This window comes from Aotus nancymaae, unplaced genomic scaffold (genome assembly GCF_030222135.1).
Source record: "Aotus nancymaae isolate 86718 unplaced genomic scaffold, 86718_ANA_hifiasm-v0.15.2.pri h1tg000014l, whole genome shotgun sequence".
In the NCBI taxonomy this organism is placed as follows: Eukaryota; Metazoa; Chordata; class Mammalia; order Primates; family Aotidae; genus Aotus; species Aotus nancymaae.
The window spans coordinates 31,324,352-31,344,137 of record NW_026988425.1 but is presented as its reverse complement, the minus strand read 5'-3'; the positions used below and the strand labels follow the sequence as shown (position 1 = coordinate 31,344,137).

The 19,786-nt window shown below is 43.0% G+C and overlaps 1 protein-coding gene, 1 non-coding gene and 1 pseudogene across 2 annotated transcripts in view; 1 reads left to right on the top strand and 2 right to left on the bottom strand.

The window, feature by feature from the left end:
- Window positions 1–19,786, bottom strand: part of PDZD2 (PDZ domain containing 2) — a 398,209-nt gene that overhangs the window by 278,529 nt on the left and 99,894 nt on the right. The gene's annotated exons all lie outside the window — the stretch shown is intronic.
- Window positions 1,018–1,122, bottom strand: LOC135275040 (small nucleolar RNA U13). The gene has a single exon (XR_010342760.1). It is a non-coding gene; the product is annotated as a small nucleolar RNA U13 (small nucleolar RNA).
- Window positions 4,594–5,174, top strand: LOC105722452 (large ribosomal subunit protein uL6-like; annotated as a pseudogene).

Here is a 19,786-nt window from a genome sequence, read left to right as displayed (position 1 = left end):
CCCTGGAAGGTACTGTCCCATCCCTTTTTCTGGGGACACTGTCTCTCAGCCCTGTCCTTTTCTGCATGTCCACTCTGTGTTCTCTAAAGAAACTGGCTTCCTCTTGGCATCTGCCATTCTGTAACTGTAGCATGGGCGCGTGGCTCTGGCTCTTTCTGGACATGAATCCAGATGTGGTTCCGCTTGGCCTTCCAGCTCATCTCACACAGCAAAGCAGCTTGGTCTCTCCCTGGCTTGATTCCAGATTTTCAGGAGATTAAACTGGGTGTCAGTCAAGTCTAATGGCTGGATTTAGTGCACCTATCCCTGGTGGGTGGCCAGGAGGTGGAAGTGGGGATGCGAGTGTGTGTGTAGGGAGATAGGGCCAGCGTCACGTGACACAAAACAAATTTAGCACATATGGAAGGGCAGACATGTCAAAGAGGCTGTTTTTCTACAAACACAGAGCTAGTATTTATAGAGCTTTACCATGTGCCATGCACTGTTCTAAGTTTTTTTTTTTTTTGAAACGGAGTCTCACTCTGTTGCCCAGGCTGAAGTGCAGTGGCACGATCTCGGCTCATTGCAACCTCTGCCTCCCGGGTTCAAGCAGTTCTCCTGCCTCAGTCTCCCCAGTAGCTGGGATTACAGGCACCCACCACCCCACCTGGCTAAATTTTTTGTAATTTTTTTTTGGTAGAGACGGGGTTCCACCATGTTGGCCAGGATGGGCTCTATCTCCTGACCTCGTTATCCACCTGCCTCAGCCTCCCAAAGTGCTGGGATTATAGGAATGAGCCACCGAGGGCAGCCTGTTCTAAGAACTTTCTAAGCACCATTTCATTTAATCCTTACAAACCTTCTATGAAATTTGATCCTGCAATCATCCCCTATGAAGTAGCTGTTGATAACGATATTTATGTATCTTTCCCTAGTTTTCCTAATGCATTTTATTCCTATTTTAAAGATGAAGGAACTAAAGCTTAGAAAGTTTAAGCCAAGACTTAAGCCAAGGCAGTCTGATTCTTTTTTTTTTTTTTTCAAGTGAGGTAATGAGCTGACATCGTAACAAAGTTTGAGGGTGGCACATCTCACACACGTGCGTGAACACCCAGTCATCATACTCATGAACTACAAAAGGATCAAGGCAGGCCGATTCTATTTTTCTTTTGTATGTGTGTGTGATGAAGCCTTGCTTTGTCACCCAGCCTGGAACGCAATGGCGAGATCTCGGCTCACTTGCAACCTCTTCCTCCCAGGTTCAAGTGATTCTCCTGCCTCAACCTCCTGAGTAGCTGGGATTGCAGGCACCTGCCACCATGCCTGGCTAATTTTTGTGTTTTTAGTAGAGACAGGGTTTCACCAGGTTGGCCAGGCTGGTCTTGAACTCCCAACCTCAGGTGATCCACCTGCCTTGGCCTCCCAAAGTGCTGGGATTACAGGTATGAGCCATTGTGCCTGGCTGGCTGATTCTAAAGCCTGGAGGTTAAACACTCACCCCACCTTCCTTCCAGAGTAGCCCCTATGGCATGGTAGATGATTTGGCTATGCCAAAAAACCCATCAAATTTGGTCTGGTTCTCATGGAGGTTATAATCTGGTTAAGGCAGGCAAGATTTATACATGCAAAACAATGAGTAAATGACAGGAGAGGGATCAAGTACTAAATTGCATGTTGCCATTAAATTTGTTTTATATTGCTATGTAACAAATTACCACAAAAGTAGAAGCTTTGGAGCAATACCCATTTATTAGCTCACCATTCTGTAGGTAAGAATACAGCTGCTCACGCCTGTAATCCTAGTACTTTGGTAGGCCAAGGCAGGTGGATCACCAGAGGTCAGGAGTTCGAGATCAGCCTGACCAACATGGAGAAACCTGTCTCTACTAAAAATACAAAATTAGCTAGGCGTGGTGGCATATGCCTGTAATCCCAGCTACTCGGGAGGCTGAGACAGAATCGCTTGAACCCAGGAAGCGGAGGTTGCAGTGAGCTGAGATCGGTCTCAAAAAAAAAAAGAAAGAATACAGCTGTGGCATGGCTGGGCTTGTGTTGACTGGAGTTGCCAACAATCTCATCTGGGGCTCAGGGACTTTTTTGAAGGGGTTAAAATATGCTATCCTGGCACACTGATTATTTAAGTTCAAGGGACTTGAGAAACAGCAGGTGCAAAAAGATCGCTTTGACCTTCATCCTGTTTCTTAAAAGCAGAAGATTAAATTCCCATGTGAAAGACACCCTCCCTATGCTAGTAAGATGCAACATTCTTGTCATCAAGGGCGAGATACTTGAGGTCGAGGAAATTCTGTACACACAAGCCTTTCTTTTCCTAGTTACTTTCCTACCCTAATAACTATTCTAGCGCGAGCCCCTTTGCCTTACACATTTTCACAGTTTACTATTGTGTCCAATCCAGAATGGAAGAAACTGACAATAACTGCTTCTTTGGGTCTTCATTTTTTTAGAAGGGCTCCTGTAAAACATCTGTAAAGAAATTTGTATGCTTTTGGCCGGGTGCAATGGCTTACGCCTGTAATCCCAGCACTTTGGGAGGCCAAGGCAGGTGTATCACGAGATCAGGAGTTCGAGACCAGCCTGGCTAAGATGGTGAAACCCTGTCTCTACTAAAAATACAAAAAGTTAGCCGGCGTGGTGGCAGGCACCTGCAATCCCAGCTACCTGGGAGGGCTGAGGCAAAGAACTGCTTGAACCCAGGAGGCAGAGGTTGCACACAGATCACTTGAGGTCAGGAGTTTGAGACCGGCCTGACCAACATGGAGAAACCCCTGTCTCTACTAAAAGTATAAAATACATGCCTATAATCCCAGCTACTCAGGAAGCTGGGGCAGGAGAATCACTTGAACCTGGGAGGCAGAGGTTGCAGTGAGCCAAGATTGCACTATTGCACTCCAGCCTAGGCAGCAGAGTGAGACTCCGTCTCAAAAAAAAAAAAAAAAACTATCTTATCTCAATTCTCAGGACCATAAGAGGAGGGAGGTGGTTTTCCTGCTCCTGTATCTTCCAAGCTCACCAGTTGTTGGCAGAGATCAGTTCTTTGTGGTTGGAGGCCTGAGGTCCCTTTTGCCTATGAGTTGCAATCAGGGACTGCTTTCAGCTCCTAGAGGTTGCACCTCTCCATCTGCAGTTCACAATGGGGATTATTTGCTTTCCTCAGATCTGCTGGAGCATTTCTCTGACTGTCACTTCTGTTAGCTTCCAAACTCTCTGCTTTGTTTGCTTTGCTTGTTTGTTTTTTGAGACAGTCTCACTCTATTGCCCAGGCTGGAGTGCAGTGGTGTGATCTTGGCTCACTGCAACCTCCGCCTCCTGGGTTCAAGCAATTCTTGTGCCTCAGCTTCCCAAGTAGCTGAGATTACAGGCACATGCCATCATGCCCAGCTAATTTTTTTGTATTTTTAGCAGAGACAGGTTTCACCATGTTGGCCAGGCTGGTCTCGAACTCCTGACCTCAAGTGATCTGCCTACTTTGGCCTCCCAAAGTGCTGGGATTATAAGTGAGAGCCACCTCGCCTGGCCAAACTCTCTGCTTTTAATGGGCTCATGTGATTAGGTCAGGACCACCTGGATAATCTCCCTTTCTTTTTTTTTTTTTTTTTTTTTGAGATGGAGTTTTGCTCTTGTTGCCCAGGCTGGAGTGCAATGGTGCAATCTCGGCTCACTACAACCTCCAAGGTTCAAGCGATTCTCCTGCCTCAGCCTACCAAGTAGCTGGGATTACAGGCATGCACCACCATGCCCAGCTAATTTTGTATTTTTAGTAGAGACGGGGTTTCACCATGTTGGACAGGCTGGTTTCGAACTCCTGACCTCAAGTGATCCACCCACCTCGGCCTCCCAAAGTGCTGGGATTACAGGCGTGAGCCAGGATGCCCAGCCTAATCTCCCTTTCTTAACGTCAACTGTGCTCTGTAACATAACCGAGTCACCAGAGTAAAATCCATCAGTCCTGAGAATTAGGCAAGACATATACACAATGGGATGTGTGGAACTGGGTGACCATTTGAGAGTCCTGGATACTACTCCACATAGATTATGTGGATGTGCAGGTCTGAGACGTTTGCAGGAGTGGGAGGAGGAAAGGCTTTATGCAGGGGTTTTCACTGGGTCCTGAAGCATAGGCCATGCTAGAGAAGACGGCATGCCCTGGGATGGCCTTAGAAACTCAACGATGTGAATTACGATACTTTGGAAATTTTAGGGGATAAGAATTTCAAATAATATTAGAAAAAGTTTCATCAATGAGATGGAAGAGGGAACTAGCACTACTAGATGTTACAACATAATTAAAAGACTGGGTAATGAGCATCAATATAGACATACAGATCAGAAGAAAAATAGGATACCTAGAAATGGAAATGTGTGTATATTGCTGGGTGCGGTGGCTCACGCCTGTAATCCCAGCACTTTGGGAGCTCGATGTGGGCAGACTGCTTGAATGCAGGAGTTTGAGACCACCCTAGGTGACATGTGAAACCCAGTCTCTATAAAAACTACAAAACATGTTTTGTTTTGTTTTGATTTCTAGCAATTTTCATTTAATTTTTTTGTCTTTTTTTATGTTTTGTTTTGTTTTTGTTTTTTGCCACGTCTACTATGAGAATAAAGACCATTCTCAGTAATCAGACTGTTGACATTCCAGAAAATGTCAACGTTACTCTGAAGGGATGCAGGGTTATCGTAAAGGACCCCAGAGGAATGCTGTGGAGGGACTTCAATCACATCAATGTAAAACTCAGCCCTCTTGGAAAGAAAAAAAAGAGGCTCCAGGTTGACAAATGGTGGGTGACAGAAAGGAGCTGGCTACCATTGGGACTGTTTGTAGTCATGGATCAAATATGATAAAGGGTGTTGCACTGGGCTTCCATTACAAGATGAGGTCTGTGTATGCTAACTTCCCCATCAATGTTATCCAGGAGAACTGGTCTCTTGTTGAAATCCGAAATTTCTTGGGTGAAATATATATACCCAGGGTTCAGATGAGGCCAGGTATTCCTTGTTCAATATCTCAAGCCCAGAAAGATGAACTAATCCTTGAAGGAAATGGCATTGAACTTGTTTCAAATTCAGTGGCTTTGATTCAGCAAGCCACAACAGTTAAAAACAAGAATATCAGGAAATATTTGGATGGTGTCTATGTCTCTGAAAAAGGAACTGTTCAGCAGGGTGATGAATAAGGTCTAAGAGTTGTCCAGCTACAGAAACAAGATGCTGGATAATTCCTAAGACCTATTTGTAACTTTTAAATGATGCAATAAAAGAACCTACTGATTTGGGAAAAAAAAAAGAAAACTACAAAAAAATTAGCCGGGTGTGGTGGTGCATACCTGTACCCCTAGCTACTTGGGAGGCTGAAGTGAGAGGATTACTTAAGCCCAAGAGGTTGAGGCTGCAATGAGCTGAGATCATGCCACTGCACTGCAGCCTGGGTGACAAAGTGAGACCTGTCTTAAAAAAAAAAAAAGTGTATGAAAACAAGTGTGTGTATGTACACATACAAATCATAATAAATCATCCCATTACTGGGTATATTCCCAAAAGATTACACATCATTCTACTATAAAGACACATGAACACGTATGTTTATTGCAGCACTATTTATAATAGCAAAGACTTGGAAGCAACCCAAATGCCCATCAATGATAGACTGGATAAAGAAAATGTGGCACATATACACCATGGAATACTATACAGCCATAAAACAGAATGAGATCATGTCCTTTGCAGGGACATGGATGAAGCTGGAAACCATCATTCTCAGCAAACTAACAGAGAAACAGAAAACCATACACCACATGTTGTCACCTCATAAGTGAGAGCTGAACAATGAGAACACATGGACACGGGGAGGGGAAGATCACACACCGGGCCTATTGGGGGTCGGGAGGCAAGGGGAGAGAGAGCATTAGGACAAATACTTAATGCACACAGGGCTTAAAACCTAGATGACAGGTTGATGGGTGCAGCAAACCACCATGGCACATGTATACCTATGTAACAAACCTGCACATTCTGCACATGTATCCCAGAACTCAAAGTATAATTTTAAAAAACATAATAAATCCAGCCTCACAAATTGAGGAAAATTAATGATTCATAAATGGTATTTAGGCCAGGCATGGTAATCCCAGCATTTTGGGAGGCCGAGGCGGGTGGATCACCTCAGGTTCGGAGTTCAAAACCAGCCTGACCAATATGATGAAACCCTGTCTTAATTTAAAAAAAAGAAAAAAAAAAGAAAAGAAAATAAATGGTATTTAGATAATTAGCAATTTAGAAAAAAAAATAGATTTATAATTTCCAGCAAACATCAAAATAAATGCTCATTAAATTAAAATTTATTTATATAATTTTTAAATTTTTAATGTTTAATTTTATTTATTTTTTATTTTTTATTTTTTTTGAGATGGAGTTTTGCTCTTGTTATCCAGACTGGAGTGCAATGGGGCGATCTCAGCTCACTGCAACCTCCGCCTCCTGGGTTCAGGTAATTCTCCTGCCTCAGCCTCCTGAGTAGCTGGGATTACAGGCACGTGCCACCATGCCCAACTAATTTTTTGTATTTTTAGTAGAGACGGGGTTTCACCATGTTGACCAGGATGGTCTCGATCTCTTGACCTCGTGATCCACCTGCCTCGGCCTCCCAAAGTGCTGGGATTACAGGCGTGAGCCACCGTGCCCGGCCACTATTTATTTTTTTAAAGATGGGGTTTCACCATGTTGGTCAGGCTGGTCTTAAACTCCCAACCTCAGGTGATCCGCCCGCCTTGGCCTCCAAAGTGCTGGGATTACAGGCCTGAGCCACCGCACCGGGCTTAATTGTGTGCTGGTTTTTTTTTCTTTTTCTTTTTTTTGAGATGGAGTCTTGCTGTGTCACCCAGGCTGGAGTGCAGTGGTGCAGTCTCAGCTTACTGCAGCCTCTGCCTCCTGGGTTCTAGAGATTCTCCTGCCTGAGCCTCCCAAGTAGCTGAGATTACAGGCGCCTGCCACCATGCCCGGCTAATTTTTGTATTTTCAGTAGAGACGATGTTTCACCATGTTGGCCAGCCTGGTCTTCAACTCCTGACCTCAGGTGATCCACCTGCCTCGGCCTCCCAAAGTGCTGGATTACAGGTGTGAGCCACTGCTCCTGGCCGTTAAAATTTAAATTATAAAGATAAATTTAAAAATATAATCACTAAAATTGGTAGAAGAGAGTTACAGGTCTTTGGGGAAATGACATCATCCTAAGATTTGAAGCAGTGAAAAGATAATTATAAAAGAAAAAGCTCAGATTTACTTACAGAAACAGTTAAAACTTCCATACAGTGATAACAACATTTAAAAGATTAAGGAGAATTTTAACCACACAGGGTAAAGTTCTATAACATCTAAATGCGTACCCAGTGCTGCAGATGAGGGCCCCAAAAGATAATGGACAAAAGACATGAATAGATCGTTTAGATGACAGGTAAAATAAAATAGAAAAAAAAAACTAGGGCAAAATGGCCAAACTTCCTGATCAAATAAGTGCAAATTAAAACTACAAAAATGAGCCATATTTCCATTAAGAAAACATAAATTAAAATTTTAATATCCAACATGGAAATGCTGCTGGCACACTGGCATTCATACATTATTATTAGGGGTGTAATCTGGTAAAACAATGAGTATAACACAATTTGGCAAAAATGTCCTTTGACATAATACCTTCATTCCATGAAATTTATCCTAAAAGGATGGCTCAAAAGGAAAAAAAGTCATGGTCACAAGCATTTTAAGCAGCACATATACTAAAATTGAAACAATACAGAGAAGATGAGGATGAAAAAATAAAATTTTTTAAAAAGTAAAAAAAAAAAATTAATGCAGTGTTAAATATAATACTGACAACTGGCAAGGACAGAAAGAACATGCTTACCTCAATTACCACTGATGATTATACCTATCAAGACTACTTAACAAGGAGGAACATGTTCAAATGTGTTGAGGGAAAAAGTGTAGCCACACCAGAACAATCTGGTTCCGCTTTTGTTGTTGTTGTTTTGTTTGTTTGTTTGTTTGTTTTTGAAAGGAATTCTCTGTTGCCTAGGCTGGAGTGCAGGGGCATGATCTTGGCTCACTGCAACCTCCACCTCCCAGGTTCAAGGAATTCTCCTGCCTCAGCTTCCTGAGGAGCTGGGATTACAGGAGCATGCCACCACACCCGGCTAATTGTTGTATTTTTAGTTGAGACGGGTTTCACCATGTTGGCCAGAATAGCCTCAATCTCCTGACCTTGTGATCCACCTGCCTCGGCTTCCTAAAGTCCTGGGATTACCGGTGTGAAGCACCGCATGTGATCTTTTTACATGGAGATCTGTTTTTCATTCGCCATGGACCCTCGAGTCATGTGACCTCAGCATGCCTAGATAAACCAAGCCTGCAACCACAGGAAGAACCTAAGTATTGTTTGGGCTGAGGAGTGGGATGGAATTAAGAAGTGGACACCATATGGCTGGATCCAGAATCCAATCAGATTGAGCTCTGGCATCAGCCCATGGCCAGATCCAGCCATATCATGTATCCCAGCATCTCCTCATTGCAAGATCCAGTCAGGTTACACCTCATTACCTTATGCTTATAATGCCAGACCCCGCCCCCAGCTTGGGGAGGCAGTTCTTTGGGAGCTATCCCTGGTGTTCTCCTTATTGCAAGGAATAAAATCCCTTGCCAAATCCTCCTTCACTGTCATCACTGGGCTGTCACCTGTCAAGTGTCTGAACCCACCCATTGTATGAGTAAGAAAAGGATAACAGAGAATTCTGCATGCAGTATGATTAAAAGTAATTCCTGTGGTGTTTGTGATGCTGTGAGAAAAACAGCACTTTTGTATATTGTCAGTGGGGATACAAATTAGTATAATCTCTTGGGGAAAGCAATTTGCAATAGGAATAACAAATTTAGAATGTGATTTATTTGAGGATCCCACTTCAAGGAATTTATCCATTACATACACTTACACATATACACACAGACATACGAACATAAAATTTATTGCAGAATTCTTTTTTTTTTTTTTTTGAGACGGAGTCTCACTCTTTTGCCCAGGCTGGAGTGCAGTGGCACGATCTTGGCTCACTGCAACCTCAACCTTCCAGGTTTGAGCGATTCTCCTGTCTCAGCCTCCTGAGTAGCTGGGATCACAAGCACGGGCCACCACTCCCAGCTAATTTTTGTATTTTTGGTAGAGATAGGGTTTTACCATCTTGGTCAGGCTGTTCTCGAACTCCTGACTTCAAGTGATCCATCCCCCCTCAGCCGCATAAAGTGCTGGGATTACAGATGTGAACCACCACACTGAGTTCAGAATCTTAACACAGAAAAAAAAAAATCCACCAGTTGGTGACTGATCAAATAAATCACATGAGGAAACTCCAGTGGGATACTACACAGCTGTTAAAAAGAACAAGAGACAAAGTGACATGTTCTGATTTGAAATAAGTGCTAAGATGGGTTTTTAAGATTTAAAAACAAAGGTTAAGATTCAGAATACTGTGGATAGTGTGCACCCATTGTGTAAAAAAGAAGAAAACACAGAGTATTTGTAGATGGTTAGAGAATCCCTAGAAAGATACTGGGAACAGAGTGAGGCTTGGGGTGTAGCTGGAGGTAGTGACAAGAAAATGGAGGTCTGAACTGAGGAAATTTTTCATTGTCCTTCCATTCTATTGCATGCACATGGTAAAAGCATTCTTTTCCAACGAAAAGAATCAACAAAGGTAGTCTGAAAAATATATATTGTAGATAAACATAGATTACAAGGAAACAGAAAAATTAAATCTGTTGAGTTAGCATGATAGAGCTGTAGGCACATGGTCACAAATTAGATCTTAACATAGAAAAATTAAATTCATGGAGAATTAGGGTGTTCTTTTCTTTAAAATGCTATTTTGAGCCAGGTGCAGTGGCTCACACCTGTAATCCCAGCACTTTGGGAGGCTGAGGCAGGCGGATCACGAGGTCAGGAGATCGAGACCATCCTGACCAACGTGGTGAAACCCCCATCTCTACTAAAAATACAAAAAAATTAGCTGGGCGTGGTGGCGCATGCCTGTAGTCCCAGCTACTTGGGAGGCTGAGGCAGGAGAATTGCTTGAACCCAGGAGGCAGAGATTGCAGTGAGCCAAGATTGTGCCACTGCACTACAGCCAGGGCAACAGTGTGAAACTCTGTGTCAAAAAAAAAAAAAAATGCTGTTTCAATGTTGCCACTGAAATAAATAAAAATTAGTGTGGGAGGAGAGAAGGGGTACCTGAGGAATTAAGTGATAGAATTATAAATATGTTGTTGGAAAATGAATAAACAGGAGAAGAATGAGCCACAGAGAGTTGCAAATGGTCCAGGGAGCAAGCACTTAGCAAGAGGAGCCAGTGTGTCTGTGCCTGGTAGGGTAGCTGGCCAGGACACACTGACTCCTCTCTTTGGGAACTCAAGGTCAGACCTAGAGAACAACAGAGGAGAAACTGGGGTGGAGGAGTTAGAATAAGGTTTGGTTTACAGATCCCAAGGAAAACCAATTCTCTGGAGAAGATTGGTAGTAAGCACAGGGTGGAGGAGAGACATCTAAATCCTGTAAACCTCAAAAGAGACATCTTCCTTAGGAGGTTAAACTCTCTACTTGTGAGACAACTACTTTCAAAGTTTTGATTTTTCATGCCTCTCAATAAAAAAAAAATTGAGAGGCTGGGTGTGGTGGCTCATGCCTATAATCCCAGCACTTTGGGAGGCTGAGGCAGGTGGATTGCTTGAGCCCACTTGACAACATGGTGAAACCCTGCCTCTTAAAAAAACACAAAAAATTAGCCAGGCCTGGTGACACACATCAGGTGACATAGAGAGACTCTGTCTCAAAAAAAAAAAAAAAATATATATATATATATATATATACATACACACACACATATATATATTTTTAACTTGAAGTGCTTAATATTTTAAAAGTTATGTAGTTAAATATAATTCAAGCTTTTCAAAAATTTGTTTTAACACTTTGAGATGTGATAATCCAGAAGTATAGCTTGAAGTAAGTTCATAATAAATGGCTGCTACATTTTTTTTCCTTTTTGAGACAGAGTGTCGCTCTGTCTCCTAAGCTGGAATGCTTGGCTCACTGGAGTCTCTGCTTCTGGGTTCAAGTGACCTTCCCACCTCAGCCTCCCGAGTAACTGGGATTACAGGCATGTACCACCACAGCCAGCTAATTTTTGTATTTTTAGTAGAGACAGGGTTTCACTATTTTGGCCAGGCTGGTCTCGAACTCCTGACATCAAGTGATCCGCCCACCCCAGCCTCCCAAAGTGCTGAGATTATAGGCGTGAGTCATGGTGCCTGGCCAGATGCTGCTTCTAACAGCTGCCATAGCTGAGATACTTCATAAGGATACATAGATACAAATGGAAGAAATATGTTAGTGGCAGCATTTAATCAATCATAATAGTCATTTTCCAACCCTATCTACCACCTGTGCTAACATTTGGTTGAAACTGTACATTGACTTTGTCAAATTTTTCTTGCAAACTCAAAAGCTACCATACTTTTAATAGTTTTTAACATATAGCTCCTCTAAAATTCTTTGGAAGATTTAAAAATATAAAATTTTGTTCTCCAGATTTTAAAGATGCATGTGAAACTTTTTGTTGGCAAATGTAATCATTTTTGTAAAAAAAAAAAAAAGTCATATAACTATGGAAACATTTCCTAATACCCATGTTGAAAATGCCCTTTGCATAGCATGGCTTTCTTTCAAAAAGTAGATATTTTCTTATTGATTGTTAGAACGTCATCTTTACCTTGGAGAGACATGTTGTTTGTCTGTACTTGCAAAAACGCCTCCAGGAAGAAGGCCACCGGGAACTACTGTACTTGGTTTCAGAGATAAGTGATTCAAGGCCCTCAAATTTGATGAATCACTTGTCTTTTTTGCAGAATAAAAATCCCAGTCATCTTTAAGTTCTATTACTCTAATAAATGCTTTGTCTAGAAATAAACATCAAACCTCTATATAGTAAGATATTTTCTTTCTTTTTTTTTTTTAACAGAGATGGGGTTTCACCATGTTGGCCAGGCTGGTCTCAAACTCCTGAGCTCAGGTGATCCGCCCGCCTCGGCCTCCCAAAGTGCTGGGATTACAGACGTGAGCCACCGCGCCCGGCCATATAGTAAGATATTTTCATCATCACTCCCTGAAATAAGCCAAGAGGATGAAATGGCTGAATCAATCTCATACTCTTGGACTATTTTTGTAATCTTACCTAAAATTTTTAAAAAAATTATTTACATATTTAACTTTTTAAAAAAATTTCAGGGTTCATGTGATAATTTAATATATTCATATGTAAACCAAAAATAAAATTCTAAGCCCTCCAACTGGCTGAGTGGACCCTGCTTCTTGGCCAAGGGGATTCCAAAGTAAACCTGAGAAACCGGTTGAAGCCATGATGGGAAAACGGGGTAAGATATGCCTCATTACATTGCTTCCCTTTGGAATTCAGGCACAACAGACAAATTTTAACATTAAAATAGAGATTTCAAGACAGACAAAACAGACTCTTTGTAGCAATGAGACACCAGATGCTGACCTGACTCTCGCATAGCATCATATGACAGACAGCAGGCACTGAAAGAAATTGAAGCATTTTATTCCAAAATATATTTGACATATTTTGAAACAGCCCTGCAAAGCTGTCTCTTGTGGGGAAAGTCTACATTCTATAAAGAATCCCCTTCCTTTCTCTCCTGCTCACCCAGAAGAGATTTAACTAAGAGTCTAGCACCTTTTACAGTCTGATAAGAGATGTCTGCCATCTATTCTTTTTTTTGCTGCCTAGGCTGGAGTGCAGTGGCGAGATCTTGGCTCACCTCAACCTCCACCTCCCGGATTCAAGTGATTGTCCTGCCTCAGCCTCCTGAGTAACTAGGGATTACAGGTGCACGCCACCACACCCAGCTAATTTTTTGCATTTTTAGTAGAGATAGGGTTTCATCATGTAGGCCAGGCTGGTTTCGAACCCCTGCCCCAGGTGATCCACCCACCTGCTTCAGCCTCCCAAAGTGCAGGGATTATAGGCCTGAGTCACTGCTCCTGGCCGTTGCCTTGCCATCTATTCTCTCTGAAGCCTGCTACCTGGAGGCTTCATCTACATAGGAAGAAGTTTGGCCTCCACAACCCCTTACCTTAACCCAGACCACTCACTTTCTATTGATTCCAGGTCTTTTTTTTTTTTTTTTAAGAGTCTCGCTCTGTCACCCAGGCTGGAGTGCAGTTGCACAATCTTGGCTCACTGCAACCTCTGGCTTCCAGGTTTAAGCGATTCTCGTGCCTCAGCCTCCCAAATTGCTGGGATTACAGGCACCCACTACCACGCCTGGCTGATTTTTTTTTTAGTAGAGACGGGGTTTCACCATGTTAGCCAGGCTGGTCTCGAACTCCTGACCTTGGGTGATCCACCCACCTTGGCCTCCCAAAATGCTCGGATTACATGCGTGAGCCACCACACCAGACCTGATTCCAGGTTTTTAGATAATAACTCTTTCAACCAATTGTCAATTAGAAAAATCTTTGAATCCACCTTTGACCTGGAAGGCTGTCCCCATATTGACTGATGTCTGCCTGTAACTTCTGTCCCCTTAAAAGGTATAAAATCAGGGCCGGGAGCAGTGGCTCAAGCCTGCAACCCCAGCACTTTGGGAGACCAAGGTGGGCAGATTACGAGTCCAGGAGTTCCAGACCAGTCTGACTAACATAGTGAAACTCCGTCTCTACTGGAAATATAAAAATTAGCCAGGTGCAGTGGCGCACCTGTAATCCCAGCTACTCTGGAGGCTGAGGCAGGAGTATCGCTTGAACTCAGGAGGCAGAGCCTGCAGTAAACTGAGATTACACCACTGCATTCCAGCCTGGGTGACAGAGCAAGACTCCATCTTACACCAAAAAAAAAAAAAAAAAAAAAGGTATAAAATCAGGCTATAACCTAACCACCTTGGGCACATGTTTTCAGGACCTTTTGAGATTATGTCTCAGGCCTTGGTCACTCATATTTGGCTCAGAATAAAACTCTAAATATTTTACAAAGTTTGACTCTTTTCATCAACATATAATTTGTAAATCTCAAATCAGTGCAATTGGGATATCCTGAATTCTTTTTTATTCTAGTTAAAGCTACTGTTACCTGATGTAATATTCCCATAAAGCATTGTTTTAACTAACAAAATCATTGAATTTTGAAAAACATATCGTTTCTGGTACCTCTTTCCTCTAGTGACTTCACAAATAAATAGGTATATTTCATTATTGAAACAGAAACAAGAAAATATTCTTTAAAATAAATTTTTTTTTTAGACAGAGTTTTGCTGTTGTTGCCCAGGCTGGAGTGCAATGGCGTGATCTCAGCTTACCACAACCTCTGCCTCCTGGGTTCAAACGATTTTCCTGCCTCAGCCTCCAGAGTAGCTGGGATTACAAGCTTGCACCACCACACCCGGCTAATTTTGTATTTTTAGTAGAGATGGGATTTCTCTATGTTGGTCAGGCTGGTCTCGAACTGCCAACCTCAGGTGATCTGTTGGCCTCAGCCTCCCGAAGTGCTGGGATTATAGGCATCAGCCACCTGGCCTGGCCAAAAATTTTTTTTATTTAAAAAAGTTTTTACAAAAATAGAGATGGAATTTCACCGTGTTGCCTCGGCTAGTCTTGAACTCTTGGGCTCAAGTGATCCACCCACCTTGGCCTCCCAAAGCACTCAGATTACAGGCGTGAACCACCGTGCCTGGCCAGAATCAAGCAAGTACTCTTAATTGGAACATGTGCGCAACAGCAGTACTTAAGTCCAAGTGTATCGCTAATCTCCCCCACGGCACTCTTTCTTCGAAACTTCAGCAATATTTCTGTGCCTCTTCCAGCAGAATTTGCTGACAAAACCATGTGTTCTATTTTGTAGCTATGTTGTTTTCCATGCATTATTTTAGCTATTTTTACCACATCAGGAAGACTTTTTCTACTGGTATGTAGATTTTCGCCTTAAGAAATTATGTTTTTAAAAACCCTCACAACAGGCTCTTAAATATTCAGTTTGCTAAAATTCTGAACTAGATTTAGTATCGGAAAATTTTAAACACTGCTAAAACACTTTAACTATTTGTATTCATGTTGTGAATATTTCGATTTTAAATATCTTGCTAATTGGGATGGCCTCACATCATCAAGTATTACCATAAGGCACAATCTGTGCTTAGGATGAGGTTTTTCTTTAATGCTATTGGTTGTAAGTTTGTATTTCACAGGGTCTCCTGACGAATTTTGTTTTTGTCTGACTTATCAGTCTACATAGATTGTCATTGCCTTACTTCATCATTAGCACATGGTAGCGGGAAGAGAAGTGTTAACTCAGTACGTTCTTATTGTTTGCTTACACCTGCATTCATTGTATTATTTTTAGGCCAGGAGCAGTGGCTCACTCCTGTAATCCCAGCACTTTGGGAGGCTGAGGTGGGAGGATCCCTTGAGGCCAAGAATTTGAGATCAGCCTGGACAACATTATGAGACCCTCATCTCTGTATATTAAAAATAAAAATAAGAAATTTCTTTAATTTTTCTGCCCATTTGGTAAAGGTTAATTCAGTTGAAACAAAGTAATTTAATCCATAAACCCACTTCATCAAGTGAGCCTACATAAATTCCAGTCCCTTGACATAAGCCCAAAGTGGATTAAACCATGGTTTAATCCATGGTTCACACCTGTGGTCTCAGGCACCATGGTTCACACCTGTGGTCTCAGCTAATTGAGAGGCTGAGATAGGTGGATTGCTTGAACCCAGGAGTTCAAGGCTGCAGTGAGCTTTGATGGTGTCACTGCACTCCAGCCTGGATGATGAAAAAAAAAAAAAAGGAGTGGTGAATTAACCAGTGAGGGGGCCTTTATGGACCTTCCCCTCTTCCCTCAGGATGTGTCATGGACTACTCAGAAAATGGGACTCACTGATACTCAGATTAAGCAAGGAAGTCAGTGTCAATCCATATCTCAATTACTGGTCAAACTCATTTTTTTAAAAGATTAAAAAATATCTTGGGATGCTAATATAATTTTTCCTCTTACCCATGGATCTTCTCAGGCTTCACACCTTAGCAACCACCATTCTAGAGCATAAGCCATTTTAAATGCTGACTTCCATTTAAGTTCTTTCTGCCCATTCCGCCGGTTCAGATGAGGACTTCACAGGAATGGATATCTGAACTAAATAAAACCCTTGAGTCAGGGAAAAACACCCAGATTTGCTGTGGAATTTAACAGAGATCTGTACTTAACAGAGCTTGAATTTTTATTTATTTATTTTTTTGAGACGGAGTCTCACTCTGTTGCCCTGACTGGAGTGCAGTGGTGCGATCTCGGCTCACTGCAACTTCCACCTCCTGGGTTCAAGCAATTTTCCTGCCTCAGCTGGGACTACAGGCGTGTACCACCACGCCCAGCTAAGTTTTATATTTTTAGTAGAGATGCGGTTTCACCATGTTAGCCAGGCTGGTCTCCAACTCCTGACCTCAAGTGATCTACCTGTCTCAGCCTCCAAAGGTGCTGGAATTACAGACATGAGCCACCATGCCTGGCCAGAGCTTGATATCCACTTCCCTTGCCCCCATAATGGTTCAGGCCTCCTTTCAGGGATGTTTGTGAAGATACATATGTGATTCCCAAGGTCAAAAGTTTCTTAATAAATCCCAGGCCCATTTAAACTAACCAATCTTACAGTGCAGCCTAAGGGCTGAGGAGACATGCACTTCAGCTACGGAACTAGCCCAGCCTTCCTCCCCAAAAGGAAATGGCTAAATTTAAGTCAAAGAGACATTGTAAGTGACAGAATCACCTTTTCTTTGGTGAACAAGGAGCCCTGAATTAGGGACCTGTGGGATGAGTCAGCTATTTTACCATCCCTGCAGTCCTGGCATCCAAGTTTCTGTGACTCAAAGGTAAGGGATCCAGGATACTCACACCTTTGTGTGTTCTCCATACAATTCAACACTGTTATTCCAAGTCATCAAAAAAGCCACTAGTAAGGCCAGGCTGGTGGCTCACACTTGTAACCTCAGCACTTTGAGATACCAAGGTGGGCAGATCACTTGAGGTCAGGAGTTCGACACCAGGCTGGCCAACATGGTAAAACCCCATCTCTACTAAAAATACAAAAAATTAGCCGGGCATGGTGTGCACCTGTTGTACCAGCTACTTGGGAGGTAGAGGCAGGAGAATCGCTTGAACCCAGGAAGTGGAGGTTGCAGTGAACCAAGATAGTGCCATTGTGCTCTGTCCAGCCTGGGTGACACAGCAAGACTCTGTCTCAAAATAAATAAATAAATAAACAAGCCTCTCGTAGTCAGCGCTTCAGAGCATTTAAAATATAGTATAACAAACCCATATCCTCAAAATCTTTGGATAAAGATCACATTTCAAAGAAGAATCCCATGCAGAAATCTATATAACTGCTTAAAAGCTTTGTTTCATTTTACACTGTACAAAAGAGTTATGTAATTGGGCCGTTAAAAAGCCGATATTGTTGCCTTCCAGCAAGAAGTGCCTTTTTGATACTGGTGCCCTCCAACACCAAAAGATGGGAGCACAAGTCTGTTCATTTCTGTGCTTGGCAAACCCAGGTGGAATGGGAGTGAAGGTCATTAGCAATGGCTCACCTAAGCATTGCACGCAGTTGGCTACCTGCCTCTGCTTCTACAGTAACTAAGAGAGGGCCAAGGGTTGAAACAGGTGCCAAAGCTTGAAGTTCAAAAACGTTTGCGGGCAGGGAAAAAAAAGTCTGAGAATCATTTGAGGGCATTTGGTGCTCAAAACGAGTGAATAAAAACGTTCGTAACTTATTTAGTACCTAGACACAAACGATAAGGTAGAAGTCAGGATTGCTGAAAACGGCCAGAGGTGCCCACAGATAGAAGGGCGTGAAGTTGGACCAGTAACACTACACTCACACTAAGATGCTTTTATTTTTCTTCTCTGTATAGCTTACAATTGCCATTACAATTCCCAAAAATAGTGCTAAGAGTTTAAACAGGAGTGTCTTTTTTTTTTTTTTTGAGACCGAGTCTCTGTCGCCCAAGCTGGAGGGCAGTGGCGTGATCTCTGCTCACTGCAACCTCTGCCTCCTGGGTTCAAGCAATTCTCTGCCTCAGCCTCCTAAGTAGCTGGGATTACAGGTGTGCACCACCACACCCGGCTGATTTTTGTATTTTTATTAGAGATGGGGTTTCACCAGGCCAGGCTGATCTTGATTTCCTGACCTCGTGATCCACCCGCCTCGGTCTCCCAAAGTGCTGGGATTACAGGCATGAGCCACCGTGCCCAGTCCAAGAACAAGTGTCTTACGTGGGTATTTTGGTTTTCCATCTTCCACAGCTAAAGTTAACCACCCAGGGGCTGAGCTGCCCCCATTCAGAAAGGTGGTGACAAGGTACCAGAGGAGGAGCAGGTCACTGGGATAAAATTAAAAAGCATCTCTTTTAATCTGGCTCTGAAACCTCAACTCCCTTTAAATGCTGGGAAGTCGCTCCTTTTATGGAATCTCTTCCCTCATAAAAATGAGTGGACCCTGAAAAGCAGCTGTGCATGCCGCTTTCAACAATGATCTGTTGGCTGCAACCGAGGGTGTGGCCAAGTTTGCCAGTTTTCTAAAAGAACTCACCCCACTGGCCATCGTGGTGTTGGAAATTGTCTTGCTGCTCAGGCTTTCCTTAAAAGGCTTCTGATTCCAGGCTGGAGTTTGAGAAATTGGGGACGAAGAACTCCCCTCTGTCATCCATCATGAAGAGCTTAGCACAGGCGGATTTCTCAGATCAGCTCCTCATTCATTAGTGCGGTGCCTGAGAGCCCCGGCTGTGTCTGTGAGGAAGGGAGCCGGATGGGGCACCTCCCGGGGCCATAGGAAAAAACACCAGTCACAGAGACGAGAGGATAGCTCAGATGCTGCCATTCAAGAGAGAGCTCTGAAGGCCGAAAACAGCCGAACAGCACAGCGGTGAAACACACACATAGCCTGTGAATATTAAACTGGACTGGGGCTCCCAGCACTTTCTCTCACTGTGCTCGATTTCAACCACAAGATGGCAGGCGACGGCCCTCAGATCCTCACAGCTTGTCAGATGGCACTCCAGAGAGCTGAGGAAAGCAAGCTCCCACCGTCCACTCCAATGGCCATCGCTACACTCTTAGGAGGCAGCTATAAGCTAAACTCTTGTTGACATGGAAGGTTCTAGATGTAACCATCCATTTTTACAACAGGTAGAAAAATAGATTTTCTATATTTTCATGTAAATAATAAACTTAAAAAAATCCTAATTTCATTAGTTAGTGTTATTATTTTTGAGATGGAGTCTTGCTCTGTCACCCAGGCTGGAGTGCAGTGGTGCAATCCTGGTTCACTGCAACCTCCACCTCCCAGTTCAAGCGATTCTCCTGCCTCAGCCTCCTGAGTAGCTGGGACTACAGGTGCGTGCCACCACGCCCAGCTAATTTTTTGTATTTTTAGTAGAGATGGGGTTTCACTATGTTGGCCAGGCTGGTCTTGAACTCCTGCCCTCAAGTGATCCACCCACTTCGGCCTCCCAAAGTGCCTGTGGTTACAGTCGTGAACCACTGTGCCCAGCCTCATTAGTTATTATTCGTGATTCTAAAGAAAAAGTTCTAGAATTTGAGTCAGAGGGCATGAATTCTAGTCCTCACTCTTCTCTAAGATGATACTTGATCCCAGGAAACCACCTCCCGAAGCCTCAGTT